Below are 12,012 nucleotides of genomic sequence, written 5' to 3'. Positions count from 1 at the left end.
ATGATGATGAAAGAGTTGAGGGGTGCAGTAGTTCTGATGATAACTCTGAGGATCGGTTACCCATGCTAGAAGTGGAGCAAGTGGATAATTTATATGTACGACCCTTGCCAAGCGTCAAGAAAGCCAAGGACATAGGACTCCCGCCTCAGAGATCACTCGTCCAACTACACAAGACGATAGAAATAGATGGAATTCTCTGGCATATACTGCTGAAGATATCACATGCCCCTCTTATGTTGTCCCCATGTTACCTGGAGTGAGTTATGGAGTGATAGAAATTGGGAAGGCTTTTGAGAACAAGTTAGTGTTGAAGACAAAGGCCCACTTGTATGCAATGAAGCAGAACTTCGAGTTTGTGGTGAAGAAGTCAGGTACTGAAGTTTGGTATATCAATTGCAAGGATCCTGATTGTGGGTGGAGATTGAGGGGGAAGAGAATGTCTAAATCTGATATGTTCGAGATAACTCGTTTCACCAATAAATACACTTTCTAACTTGAACTCTGACACAAAGGCCACCACCAAGCTGCACCTTGGGTTATTGGTCATTGCATAAAGACAAAATATCATACTGGATCGAATGCATACATAGCAAACAACATAGGAGAAGAAATTAAGAATTATTATGGCATTGAGTTGTCATATGGAAAAGTTTGGAGATGTCAATAGATGGTTCTGGAGTATGTCAGGGGGACATTGAAAGCATCCTACTATTCATGCTTCAACAAAAAAAATCTCGGGACGTTGACAAATTTTGTCACTGAGGATGATCGGTTCAAATATTGCTTTTTCTCACTCTAAGTTAGTAGAAGTGGGTTTCGTACATGTCGTTCTGTGCTATGTGTGGACGACACTTTTTTAAAAACAAAATATGGTGGGCAGATGTTATGTGCAGTCACTTTGGATGCAAATAACCATACGTCTCCAAATGCATTTGCTATTGTGGATAGTGAGAATCATGATTCTTGGAAGTCTTTCATGTCAAAGCTAAAGGAAGGGATTGGGGAAGTTGAGGACCCGACGTTTGTATCTGACAGACATGCAAGTATTACACATGCCTTGAAAACTATTTTCCCTGAAATTCAAGATTGATCATTGTCATGTGTTGATGTATAATGTGGAATATGCTTTTAGGAAATCCGAGTTCCACACTCACTTCAAAAAAAATCTAATCAAAAGACCCAGCTATTGCTCAATACCTAGAAGGCATGGGTTTTGATAAGTAGTCCAGAGCTTATTTTCCTAGAAATAGGTATGTCATTTTGAATTGTAATTTAATTTATGAAATCAATTATGCTGAAAGTTTCAACAATAAGACTAGGGACGCAAGGAGCTTTCTGATAACTACATCTGTTGAATTTATTCGCTTCACACTTTAGTCCTGGTTCTGTGATAGGAGAAAAACTAGCGAGAAGACTACTACAACTCTTGCACCGACATACGAGAAATATTTGGTGGATATGACTGAGAAAGATCGATTTTTGATCCCTTATGCAATAGGGAGGCATGAGTTCCATGTGTTATATGGTGAGCTAAATGGTGAAGTCGAGCTCCTGAATAAGACATGCACATGTGGTGTGTTTAAGCTTATTGGCATTCCATGTGTTTATGCACAATCTGGATCCCTTAAAAGAGGGGTGAACTTATATTCTCTGTGTTCAGATTATTATAAAATTGAGACATGGAGGTCCTCTTACACAGAAACTATATATCCTACTAGTAACGAGGAAGAGTGGATTGTTCCACATGACATCAAGACAATGAAAGTGAGAACACCCCTGCCAAAACATCTAGTTGGTCGCCCAAAGAAGAAACAAGGTAGGCCTAAGAAGAAACGCTACCCTTCCAAAGGAGAAAAATTTGTTGTACAACGCAAGTGCAACACATGTGGAGGTCAAGGCCATAATAGGGCAACTTGTAAAGTCCGAGTTTGAAATTTATGAGACTTTGTTAGACTTTTTATTTTTGTACTAATGGATTTTGTTAGACTTTTTATTTGTGTACTAATGGACTTTGATGGACTTCTAATTTGTGTAGTAATGCACTTTGTTTCCGTTTTAATTTGACATATAAAAATGCCTTCAGCACATAGAATTTTTAAAATATTAATATGCGAACTGGTTCAATATACCATGGAAATGGCACTGGTTGTGCTAAGTTATTGTTTTACCATCGAAATGACATTTACATGTGTAAAAGAACCGGTTTAAATGATTTAGTGAAAAGCATCGATGTGGCATCGAATCACCACTGATGTGGCATCAAAATTATGATATGCAATCTATAAAAAATAACTGTCATCAATATACCATCGAAATGGCATTGATGTGGTATGGATGTATTGTATAAAAATTTTAATTACAAAATATATATCATCAAAATGGCATCGATGTGGCATTGTTTATATAGAAAACAAAGCAAAAATCAAAATAACTATTCTAACAGATAGAAAAAGTCAAGGGTACACATTCTCATACAAAATATCTATGCATAATTTATCCCTGAAGTAATGAATGTGGTCGTCGATGGCATATGATAAGGGAATGTCTCCAAGAATAAACTACAAGTGCTTGATGGCGAATACGCCATAATCTCCGTTGAAATCAATAAATCACATTTGTGAGTTTATTGAAAATTAAAGGTAAACAAGCTTATGACACACTGAAGTTAGTACGTCTAAATATCTAGATCTAAAATCTGGGACAATATCCGTGGACATGCGCCGCCAATCAAGTCTAGAACAGTAATGCCCTACTAATCAGGGACCGTTACACTGTGTGTTTGAAATAGTGTTTAACTCGCTAAACGAGTCATTTGGACTTAGAAAGTGTAATTAAACTAACTCAAAAGTTAGGTATTAAAATTTTTGGCTAAAAGTGTTGGAAAAAAAATCAGAGTGCACAGCGGAATTGGCGTGGTGGGCCCAGTGTTTAAACTCAGAAATTTTTCATTTCTCATATAAACAATTTATATGTTCAAGAAAACACTCAGACAGAAACATTAATATCCAATATTAGTAATCATGCAACATATATATAAATATACACATACTTATATATATCATATGCACATATACACAAATATTCAAGAACATAAATATTTACCTCTTAAAGTCTATCAAATGTTCTTGAGTCTTTTCGTATATATATATATATCGATCTTCCTATCCAACACTTTGAGTACTCAAACTACGATCTTCCGAAGTGCTCTCTACACCTCAAGATACGTGTGTGCACATAGAGAACATGAGTTTATAATTTAGAAATCACAAGTATATCTCAACACATGAGAACTTTGATTATGGCTTGAGAAGGGTTAGAATAGAAGAAAAAGATGATGATAATTTCTTGTCTGACAAATTCTGAAACTTTTTTCTCTGAATTTTTACTCACACTTTTTTCTTCTTCTTACACAATATATATAGAGAGAAAGATTATATATTACATTATTATTCCTAATCATAATAGTAATATATTAATAATATCATAATGATGATAGGAATTGATTTAGGTAAATCTAACTCACCAAATTTGAAAATATCTATTTTCAAATTATTAATTAAAAAATAATAAAATAAAAACAATACTGATATTATATCAGTACACTGCTACACGCATGGCACAGTCCCTAGATTGTGTCATGCGTGAATAGCAGTATTCCCTTTTCAGGGATATTGTATTTTTCTTTTATATATTTATTTAATTAAAATCAATCATTCCACAAAAATATGGTATTATCTTTTTAAGGAAAATATCACAACCATATTTCAAATTTTAAATTTTAAATTCAAAATTCAAATGGATAATTATCATTATCATCATCTTTTTAAAATTCAATAAATCAAAAACTATTTTGACTTACCTATTTTATTTTCTCATACTCAAATAAAATAATTATTTTCAAATTTTAATTAATTTATTTATATATATATTTCGAAATTATATGTTTAAATTAATAAACATATTTTCAAAAATTTAAACATTAATTCCAAATTAATTATTCAGCCTCAATTATCATATAATTGTATATTTGATCTGAAGAATAAAATTCTTCTCAAATTTCCAAATTATAGTTTTACCCTTGTATCAACTCTTACCTTGATGTGCTGTTGATAGAGCCACCCTGAGGACCTATGGACTTATAATATCAAGCTCCAATAAATATTAGATTATTAATCAAAGCTTTTTGATTAAATAATTATATTTATTAATCCCATGATTACTCCACTATAAATATGATAATGAACTCTTGATAATTATAGGCATATATTACAGAGTACTTTATTAAAAAATAAAGTATCCATTGATATAATCATTACATACAATGTTAATCCTCTATTAATGGTTCATAATTAAAAGGGAATAAAATTACTGTTTTACCCTTTTTACTATATCTTGTTCGTAGTGTACCATTGACTTTACTAGTGAAGGTTGTGTCATAACAAGTTTGTGACGTGAGCGCTCATAACCTTTTCAGTTCCAAAAGTCAACCCAATAGGGAACTATTATTCAATCTATAAGAAAGTGTAGATTCCATGTCTGTTAAACTATGTCCCCAGCCATATATATAATTGAGTCCCCAAAATAATTGTTCTTAGTCTGATCATTCTGACAAAACTTAACGCATGAATCAAAGGATCAGATGACATATATAGGAGTTCATAGTAACCTCGGGATTAAGGTCATCGTGTATATGATCATCATTTGATGTGTTTGATTAATACTATGAAATGGTGTTTAAACAAGTATTAACAAATCATATCTGGTCCAGTTCTATATATCACTATATATATAGTACCTTCACTAAAGTGTCCTACTACACTAGACCCCGAATCTAGATCACTTGTATTCATAATAATAGTGAACCGTACTAGCAGTAATTAATCTAAAGATTTCATAACATTATTTTACTGCGAACTATTTCAAGTTTATTATCTTAATTTCGATTCTCTCATACCAATATGAGATTAAGACCACATAGATAAACTTTGGAATTTTCTGATATTTACTTAATATTATCAACATAATATCAGACATATTCTATATATATAATAATAATTCGATTCAATTATTTATTTCATTTAAAATATTTGTCAATTATAATTGCTTTAAGGGCACTATTTCCAACAAAAAGAGTAATATTTTTCATTAAAAGAGTTTAACAAAAACATGGGATCCCAAAAACAATTTATAAACAGACAAAAGACCAACAATTTACAAAATAGTCGTCCTAGGCGAAAAAACATGGTTCAACCCCTAGTTCCTCCCAAGTAATCCCGATCATGGCGGTCAAGCAAGCTGCATATGTAAATGTCGCCCCTCAAGCTCTCCAACTTATGGCTGGTCCAACTTACCCTTTCCCTTACATGAACCACATAGCACCCGTGAGCCAAGGCTCAGTAAGAAAACATAGACATGCTCATAAGTAGTTAATAACATATTACAAAATAATAATTAGCATGCCTAGCAGTAATAACCCTATTCATGCTTGCATTTAGTCCAGATAAGTGACTATAGAGTCACACTGAGGCCCATTTACCTAGATAAGTGAATGTAGAGTCACTCTGGGGCCCGTTGCCCTAGATAAGTGACTATAGAGTCACTCCATGGGCCCCTTGCCCTATTTTTTGTATAATCAGCCTTAGGGTTGGCCAAGCATACCTGGCACTTTATTTTCTGATCAACCATAGGGTTGGTCAAGCGTATACCATGCTCCTGGATAGGCCCATTCCCTAGATAACTGCTTGTAGAGTCACCCGGGGCCCGTTGCCTTATTTTCTATATAACCATCCTTAGGGATGGCCAAGCGTACATGATGCTTTATTTTCCAAGCCACCATAGGGTCGGTCAAGTGTATACCATGCTTTTGGATAGGCCTACCCATACCGGCCTATGCTCAACGTTCTATTGCTACCCTTGGCTCGTAAGTCAAGCCTTTCAATCAAGTAAAATAGAAAAACATACATTTTATATTATAGGTAAGCACAACACAGCTAACATGTCTAATAAAACTGTCCAAGCATGGGTGCAGTTTTCTTAACTTAGGTCCTTAACGAGACATGTATCATGACCCCGAGCACGACCCTTTCCTCCTGAGCCAATCGGTAAACCCTAGTCACAACCATAATAACGAATAACCATCAATAATGAGCGAATAAAGGCTCCCGAATCGAACCCTAGCCTCTAGGACCCCGAATTCTACTAAATTGAGTAGTAGAATTAATAAGTACTGAATAGGTCTATTTTTAATTCATTATTCTTCTATAATTATGCACTTGATTATTTATATATATATGTTGAATTAGTTTAATTTTTGTTTTTAGGATTTTCAAGACATTTGGATGAAAACGAATAAATTTTGGATGTTTTACAAGCAATGGTTAAGCTCGGAATTACAAGTCTGAAAATTCACACTTGATTTTGATAATTTTCCAATACTCATCTAGAAATATACCTAAAACTATAAGGCTTAGATATTTTTTTTTTATCTTTCCATAGCTTTTTTAATCATCCAATTCCAAGTTATATTGAGGAAATTATGCTTAAAATACTTCCAGTCGCTGCAGCAAAAGAAAACTGAAAAATGAGAAAAATTGCTACGGCCGCGGCTAGCCTTATTCCAGGCTATGACTTGGTGGACAGAACGTAGTGACCGTGGCCAGCAATGTCCCAGGCCACGGCCGGAGCCCAATTTTCTGGAAAATACATTTTCTAATGGCCACGGCCGCCAAGAAACACTCTCCCCGGCCAGCGATCGATTTTTCCTTAAATTTCAATTTTTAAATGTAATTTTGGTGGGCTATAAGAGGGATTAGGGTTAACTTTGAATACAACTTTGGATTGCGAATTTTAGAGGCTAAAGCAGCAGGGGAGGAGAAAAGACATCATCATCTACATTATTGGATCTAATTTTTCTATCTCAAAACTCTTTTATTTTCATTGAATATTTATGTTTATGAATATGATTATGGAGTAGTTTTCTTTATAGTTAAGGGTTATTTCAAAACCCTAGACATGAGATCTTGAATGCATTGATGAATTTTATTTCTTATATTCCCTTATATTAAATTGCCTCTATTTTTCTATTTGAATGTTATGAATCTTGTAAAATCTTGTTTAGATGACCACTAATTAGGGTTTTGCATTTTTCTACTATCTTAGGATTTCTATTCACCTAATAGTTTAGGTTTCTAAGTACAGTGATAAATTACAATTAGAGTATTGTGACAGGTATTTCGATTGTGATGAAAAATAGAACCTAGGTTAAATGAATTGCATGCTTAATGAATTTGTTGCCTAGATTAACCTGTTTCCATAGAGTATAATGCTTTTACTAGGTTAAATAGATCTCATGCTTAATGGGTTTATTGTTGGGTAAAAAGGGTTAATTAAGAGTTCTTAGCTTTAATTAAGTATAATAGGGAAACTTGGATAATTGATTGCTTAAGTGTTATCTACGGGGTTAATAGTTTAATTGGGAATAAGGAATATTATTCGTCATTGTTGATAGATTGATTGTCGAAGGTGGAGAATAATTCTTAACTATTTCTTTAATATCGTTATATCCTTAGTTATTCAATCTTTGATATTTATTTCATTTTATGTTTTCATCTGTTAAAACTAAATCCCCTTTCTAATTTCAGTTTAGTTCTTATTTTGAATAATAATTTGATCACAGTCCTCGTTGGTTCGACCCTTATTTACTGCTATACTGAAGTAGTTGGTGTAAGTGAATAAAAAAATATATTTAAATTTGATACGGCATACGAAACCCATCAAATTTTTGACGCCGTTTCTGGGAATTATTTTATTTAATTTGTTATTCATTTTTTTCTTTTTACCAACTTGGTCTATTAGTTGTGGTTGATGTTTTCAGGACTTGCATAAAACTTGGTTTGAGACATGGCAACGTACTATCAGCACTGCTGTGATCCACAAATGAATAGATATGACCCATATTCTAACAATTACAATTCATAATGGGAGGAATATTCTAATACTTTCTATGGTGGAAATCAATATGTTGAGACAAATTACTACTCTCAATCGGAATATGATGAGTTCACGTCGCAATATTCAGATCCATCAATTGTTGATCTCATCAATGCACTAAATGCCAGCAATCTCCAACTTCAATAGATGTCAGAACAGGCTTATGGGCCTTTCCCTCAACAACCTCCTACAGGAATGTCACAAGATCAAGAACCATCAATTTCAGATATGCTAAAAACCTTGGTGGCTTCAACTATATAGACCGAAGTTATTCTTCAAAGTACAGAAGCGTCCCTCAAGAATTTGGAGAGTACTATGGGACAAATTGCTACATCATTGAATAATCTTAAGGTTGATAATTTTGGAGAATTGGCCACAGAATTAGAGAGTAATCCAATAGAGAATGATGGTATCCTAACTCTTCAAAGTGGTCCACAACTTGACACGCCACCTTATCCAAACAAAATGTTTGATCTAATTCCAACTCAAGAAGTCAACAATTCAGCCCTAGAAACATCATCTCCACCGGAGATCGAAACTTTCATGTCAATTGGTCCATCATCACAGAACATGCTACACAAATCAACTGTTAGATTTTATGTCACTATTCCTCCTTTTCTGAGCAGATTGGAAAAATCTAAGAATGATGAGGAAAATAAGGTGATCCTTAAAATCAATATTCTGCCCCTTAAGACCATTAAGCAAGTACCACTGTATGTTAATCTTCTCAAGGAGTTGTGCATAAATAATAGAAAAACTTAAGGGTGATAAAAAGATAAGTGTGGGGGAGAATGTCTTTGTTGTATTTAAAAGGAAGTTGCTACCCAAGTGTCGAGACCTTGGGATGTTTACAAATCCATACAATATCAGTCAAACCAGGTTTGATCATTGCATGATAGATTTAGGAGCATCTATTAATGTTATATTTTATTCTATTTTTGCTTCTTTAAATATAGGGTTATTAAAAGAAACTAGTGTTATTATTCGATTAGCTGATCACATTAATGCTTATCCCCTAAGGGTAGTTGAAGATGTTTTGGTGCAAGTTCAATTTGGTAGGGCATTCCTACTGATTACAAGTACAAAGATGGATGTCAAAGCATGGGTACTTACAATAGAATTTGATGGTGAAGTTATACAGTTTGAGTTTGATATGTTGAATTCTATTGATAAGTCAAGAGGAAGAAGGTTCTGTTAAATGACCCACCATGACAATCATGACCACATCATTCATTCGAACTAACGACGTTAAACAAAGTGTACTTGTGAGAGTTTTTCTTACCCTTATCTTTTAATTTTGCATTCTTTTTTATTATTTATTTAGTATATGCCTTGAGGACAATGCTTAAATTAAATGTGGGGGAAGGGAAAACTGCGTCTTTTATTTTTATTTGTCATTTCTTTAGTTGTTATTTGTGTTTGTGTTGTTTAGTTGTTTCTAGTGTCATTTTTTAGTTTATTTTTAGGTTGTCATAAGCATGGTTATGTTGAAAGTTGTCTGTCACTGATAAAACTTCTAATTGAGATAAGAATATGTCTAGGAACTTGATGAATTGTGTGCTTAACTCTTGTGTGGTTGTTACTTAAGCTTGTTCTTAGATTTTTAGACATAATATGTGTACAATTAGATTTACCTTTCACTAGTATTTGGAGATATTTATGCATGCTATTACTTATATATAGTCTTGACCACTCTAGAAACCATTGATTAATTGTTTGAGGCAAAATCCTAAGTACACATGATTAGGAAAATGATTAAGGCATGGTCTTTGGATCGTTTGAGCCTTTCAAGCTTACCTATGAAATTGAATATCCTAGTTTCCATTTTTTGAGCCATAATGACTAATATTTTTCTTTTATAAGCAAATATCTAAACCTTTGTAGATTAAAAAATTTATTCTTTTTGTGATCCATTACACCATAGTTTTATATGATTGTTTGATTTGGTGGGTTGGGTTATGGATTGTAAGAATGGGAAGTTGTATTGGTTTGTTGGATTATAATGTGAAAGTATATGATCTACTATTTCTTCCAATGAGTTGAATTGAAAAAAAAAACAGAGAAAAAATATGCATAGAGAAATATTGAAAAAAAATGTTTGCAAAAGTATAAGTGTGGGGGGAAATAGCATGATAGATGTGGAAAGAAAAAATGGAAAGATTATGTATTTTCTTGAATTGTAAGGGAAATTTGTGGGAAGATCTAGAGAATAGAAAAAAAAAATGTAGGATATGGTGTGATTTAAGCTTAAATATTCATTTTTCATCTACCTCTATCCTTAGCCTCACATTACAAGCTTTTAAAAACCTTTTGATTCTTGATTATGTGTGTTTACATTAGTGGAGAACAATTGGCTAATATCTATGGAGTGGATGCTTTTCATCAAAATATTATTATAGAAGAGACTTTAAAACATATTATGGCGTGTATAAATTGATTCAAATGATTGTGTTTTTGTAGGTTTAATTGTGCATAATCATAAATAGATTGAGTTTAAGTGGTGACTAAACATTGAGTTCAAATTCTGAGGAATGTGGAATTTGAATTTTTCTTATAACGTATTTGGTTGATCAATCTTTGAGACAACTAACGCTTTTGACAAAACCATTGTTTATGTTTTTATTTGCTTATGTGTTTAGTTTTTATTTTGTTTGTTCGAGGACGAGCAAATGTCAAGTGTGGGGGAATTTGAAAAGTACTGAATTTGTCTATTTTTAATTAATTATTCTCCTATAATTATGCACTTGATTATTTATTTATATATGTTGAATTAGTTTATTTTGTGTTTTTTGGATTTTCAAGACATTTGGATGAAAACGAATAAATTTTGGAAGTTTTACAAGCAATGGTTAAGCTCGGAATTAAAAGTCTGAAAATTTACACTTGATTTTGATAATTTTTCAATACTCTTTCGGAAATATACCTATAAATATGAGTTTTAGATATTTTTCTTAGCTTTTCATAGCTTTTTTAATTGTCTAATTCCAAGTTATATCGAGAAAGTTATGCTTAAAATACTTTCAGTCGCTGCAACAAAAGAAAACCGAAAAACGGGAAAAGTTGCTACGGCTGCGACCTGGTGGACAGAACGTAGGGGCCACGGCCAACAATGTCCCAGGCCGCAGCTGGAGCCCGATTTTCTGGAAAATACATTTTCTAGTGGTCGCGGCCGCCAATAAACACTGGCTTCGGCCGGCGATTGATTTTTCCTTAAATTTCAAATTTTTAAATGTAATTTCTTCTCAAAACTCTTTTATTTTAATTGAATATTTATGTTTATGAATAAGAATATGATTATATAGTAGTTTTCTTTATAGTTGAGGGTTATTTCAAAATCCTAGACATGGGATCTTGAATGCATTGATGATTTTTATTTCGTATATTCCATTATATTAAATTGCTTCTATTTTTCTATTTGAATGTTATGAATCTTGTAAAATCTTGTTTATACTAATTAGGGTTTTGCATTGTTCTACTATCATCTTAGGATTTCTATTCACCAAATAGTTTAGGATTCTAAGTACAGTGATAAATTGCAATTAGAGTACTGGGACGGGTATTTTGATTGTGATGAAAAATAGAACCTAGGTTAAATGAATTGCATGCTTAATGAATTTGTTGCCTAGATTAACATGTTTCCATAGAGTATAATGCTTTTACTAGGTTAAATAGATCACATGCTTAATGGGTTTATTACTGGGTGAAAAGGGTTAATTAAGAGCGCTTAGCTTTAATTAAGTATAATAGGAAAACTTGGATAATTGACTGCTTAAGTATTATCTACGGGGTTAATAATTTAATTGGGAATAAGGAATATTATTCGTCATTGTTGATAGATTGATTGTCGAAGGTGGAGAAGAATTCTTGACTATTTCTTTAATATCGGTATATCCTTAGTTATTCAATCTTTGATATTTACTTCATTTTATGTTTTCAGCTGTTAAAACTAAAACCCCTTCCTAATTTCAGTTTAGTTCTTATTTTGTATAATAATTTGATCATAGTCCTCGTGGGTTCGACCCT

Source organism: Humulus lupulus, chromosome 2, assembly GCF_963169125.1.
Source record: "Humulus lupulus chromosome 2, drHumLupu1.1, whole genome shotgun sequence".
Taxonomy (NCBI): domain Eukaryota; kingdom Viridiplantae; phylum Streptophyta; class Magnoliopsida; order Rosales; family Cannabaceae; genus Humulus; species Humulus lupulus.
This window is presented reverse-complemented; position numbering follows the sequence as displayed.